Below are 4,179 nucleotides of genomic sequence, written 5' to 3'. Positions count from 1 at the left end.
GATATGACATCATGTATGGTCTCCTAAAAATATAAGCAATGTCCAAAATAAATGATTTTTGTTTAAATATTTGCCTTGGTCAGGGAGCATTTTCACAGAAAATTATTCACTGACTGTGCATTTAACCAATAATAATAGGATCTGTCATAATGTGAAACTCACAAGTGAAGGACATGTGACTTTATTAATGAGCATTTGAATGAATTACGTGATGTTCGCTTTGGCAGCACCTGTACTAAAATTGGAACGATGCTGAGAAGATTATCATGGCCCTTGCATAAGGATGACATGCAAATTCCTGTAGCATTCCATATTTTTTTGGAGAAATTAAAGAAATCACAAATATTGGAAATTGTGGAGAGAAAGAACTTAGGGAAGAAAACAGGAACTACAGAGGTAAGCATGACCAATAGACTATATGAAATGGAAACAAAAAACTCAGTTGTGGAAGATACAATGGAAGAAAGCAGTGTATTTGTCAAAGAAAATGTTAAATCTAAAAAATTCCTGCAATAGACCATCCAAGAAATTCAAGACAAAATTAAAAGACAAAACATAAGAAAAATTAGAATAGAGGAAAATTATAGGCGATTCTCTCCTCCAAGGCCCAGAAAGTATTTTAAAAAAATGAAGCTAATTTCCCCAACTTGAAGGAGAGGCCAATAAGAATAGAAAAGATCTACAGAACACCCAAAAAAATTAGTCCAGAAAATAAAATCTTACCATCACATAGTAATCAAAACAGCAAGTATACAGAAAAAAAGAAAAAAAATACTAAAAGTTGTAAGGGAAAAAGGCCAAGTAACATCTAATAAAAAAACCCATCAGAATCACACCTGACTTCTCAGCAGAGACTTTGAAAGCCAGATGAATATCATGCAGGCCCTAAGAGAACACAGACATCAGCCAGGCTACTATACCCAGCAAAACTCTCAGTTCTCATAGACAGAGAAAACAAGATAGTCAAGGACAAAAACAAATTTCACCAATACCTACACACAAATCCAATATTACAGAAGACACTAGTAGGAAAAATTCAACCCAAGAAAACTAGCTACTTTCAAGAAAACACAGGAAAGAATTAACTTCACTACAGTAAAACAAAAGCAACCAAGCACAAAACCTTAAGACCACAGCCAACATCAAACTCAAAGGACCTAACATGCACTGGTCATTGATCTCTCTCAATATCAGTGAACTCAATTCTCCAATTAAAATATTTCCTTGATCTTTTCTGATCACCATGGAATGAAGCTTCACATCAACAGAAATAGCAAAAAGCCTAACACATGGAAACTAAACAACTTGCTACTAAATGACACCTGGGTCAGGGAAGATATAAAGAAAGAAATTAAAGTCTTCTTAGAATTCAATAAAAATGGAGGCACAACATACCCAAACTTATGGATACAATGAAAGCAGTACTGAGAGGAAAGTTCATAGCACTAAGTGCCTTCAAAAAGAAATTCAAGGCACCTCATTCTAGAAAATTAATGGCTCACCAAAATACCCTAGAGAAAAAAAAAAAAAAAAAAAGCAGACACACCAAAAAAGAGTAGACAGCTGGAAATTACAAAACTCAGGGCTGAAATCAATCTGTTAGAGAAAAATAAAACAATTCAAAGAATCAATAAAACCAAGAGCTGATTCTTTGAAAAGAATGAAGAAGATAGACAAACCCTTAGCCAAACTAAGTAAAAGGCAGAGACACCATCCAAATAAACAAAATCAGAAATGAAAAGGGGGACAAAACTACAGACACTGGGGAAATCCAAACAATCATTAGGACTTCCTTCAAAAGTCTATATGCCACAAAATGTGAAAATCTAAATGAAATGGGCAATTTTATTGATTGTTCCACTTACTAAAGCTGAATCAAGACAAGGTAAATCGCTTAAATATTTCTATATCCCCTAAGGAAATAGATGTGGTCATTGAAAGACTTCCATTGAAAAAAAAAAAAAAAAAAAAAAGCCCAGGACCATATGGTTTCAATACAGAATGCTACCAGATTTTCAAAGAAAAGCTAACTCCAATTCTCTTCAAACTATTCCACAAAATAGAAACAGAAGGAACACTACCAAATTCAGTCTAGGAAGCCACAGTCACCTTGGTACCTAAACCTCACAAAGACCCAACAAAGGAAGAGATCCAAAAATATTCAACAAAATACTTCCAAACCAAATACAAGAACACATGAAAGTTATCATCCCCTGTGACCAAGTAGGCTTCTTCCCAGGTATGCAGGTTTGGTTCAATTTATAGAAATCTATCAATGTGATCTACCATATTAAAAAACTGAAAGAGAAACACAATGATAATCTGATTTGATGCTGAAAAAGCATTTGAGAAAATCCAACATCCATTCATGTTTAAAGTATTGGAGAGATGAGTGATACAATGCATATATCTAAATATAATAAAGGCAATATATAGCAAGCCTATTGCCAACCTCAAACTCATGAGAGAAACCTAAAGTGATCCCACTGAATTCAGGAACAATGCAAGGCTTCTCACTGTCTCCATATCTCTTCAACAAAGTTCTGGAATTCGTTGTTATAGCAAAAAAAAAAATATAATAATAATAATAGAAGAGATGAAGAGGATACAAATCTGAAAGGAAAAATCAAAGAATAGCTAATTGCAGATGAGACAGTCGTATACCCAAGTGACCCACAAAATTCTGCCAGGGCACTCTTATAGATGATAAACACTTTCAGCAAAGTGGCAGGATACAAAATTAAATAACAAAGTCAGTAGCCCTTCTGCATTAAATAAATAAATAAATAAACAAACAAACCTGGCTGAGAAAGTAATTAGGGGGAAAAAAACACCCTTCAAAATAGCCAAAAGAAAAGACAAAATGTACCTTGGTGTAACCCTAGCCAAGCAAGTCAAAGACTTCTATCTAAAATAATTTCAAGTCTCTAAAGAAAGAATTGGTAGAAGATATTAGAAGATGGAAAGATCTCCCATAGTCCTGGCTTGACAGGATTAACATACTAAAAATGGCCATCTTACCAAAACCAATCTACAGATTCAATGCAGTTCCCTTTAAATTACAAACAAATTTTTTTACAAAAAAAAAAAAAAATGAAGGAAAAATTCTAAACTTCGTACGGGAAAACAAGAAACCCAGAATTGCTAAAACAACACTCTACAATAAAAGATCTAGAAGAATCATCACCCCTGATCTCAAACTGTACTGTAGAGTAGCAATAATAAAAACAGATTGGTACTGGCCTAGAAAAGGAATGGTGGATCAATGGAACCGAATAGAAGGCCCAGAAATAAACAAACACACTTATGGACACCTGAGTTTTGATAAAGATGCCAAACCTATACAATGGCATCTTCAGCAAATGGTGTTGGTCTAACTGGATGTCACCATGTAGAAAGATGCAACTAGTATCATACTTACCACCCTGTACAAAAGTAAAGTCCAAGTGGATTAAAGACCTCAACATAAAACCTGACACATTAAATCAGGTAGAAGAAGAAGTGGGGAAGAGCCTTGAACTCATTGGCACAGGAGACCACTTCCTGAACAGAGCACCAACAATTAATTAATGGGTCCTCATGAAACTTTTCTAAAGGTTCTGTAAAACAGTCATCAAAACTAAACAAATGCTTACAGATTGGCAAAGAATCTACACCAAGCCTCTAAGTGACAGAGGACTATAACCCATTATATATAAAGAACTAAAGAAGTTGAAAAGAAACAAATCAAGTATTCCAATTAAAAATGGGGAACAGAGCTAAACAGAGAATTATTGATAGAGGAATATCAAATGGCAGAGAAACACTTAAAGAAATGCTTAACGTCATTCACCATCAGGGAAAAGCAAATCAAAACTACCCCGAGATTTCATCTTACACCCATCAAATTGGCCAACAGGAAAACCTAATGTGACAACACATGCTGGAGAGGGTGTGGAGAAAGGGGAACCTTCCTTCACTGCTGGTGGGAATATAAACTTGTACACCCACTCTGGAAATCAATCTGGTGATTTCTCAGACAACTAGGAATAGCACTTCCTCAAGTTCCAGTTATACCACTCCTAGGCAAATATCCAAAAGAGGCTCAAGTACACAATAAGGACATTTGCCCAACCATGTTTGTAGCAGCTTTATTTGTAATAGCCAAAACCTGGAAACAACCCAGATTCTCCCCCAACT

At 35.1% G+C, this 4,179-nt stretch overlaps 1 non-coding gene across 1 annotated transcript; it reads left to right on the top strand.

Annotated features, from left to right (window-relative positions):
- The first annotated feature begins 208 nt into the window (after positions 1 to 208).
- On the top strand, positions 209 to 318 carry LOC132651714 (U6 spliceosomal RNA). The gene has a single exon (XR_009589296.1). It is a non-coding gene; the product is annotated as a U6 spliceosomal RNA (small nuclear RNA).
- Positions 319 to 4,179: the final 3,861 nt, after the last annotated feature.

This window comes from Meriones unguiculatus (genome assembly GCF_030254825.1).
Source record: "Meriones unguiculatus strain TT.TT164.6M chromosome Y unlocalized genomic scaffold, Bangor_MerUng_6.1 ChrY_unordered_Scaffold_23, whole genome shotgun sequence".
NCBI classification, from domain to species: Eukaryota; Metazoa; Chordata; class Mammalia; order Rodentia; family Muridae; genus Meriones; species Meriones unguiculatus.
Note: the sequence above shows the minus strand (reverse complement) of the source record. Positions and strands in the feature narration are given on the sequence as shown.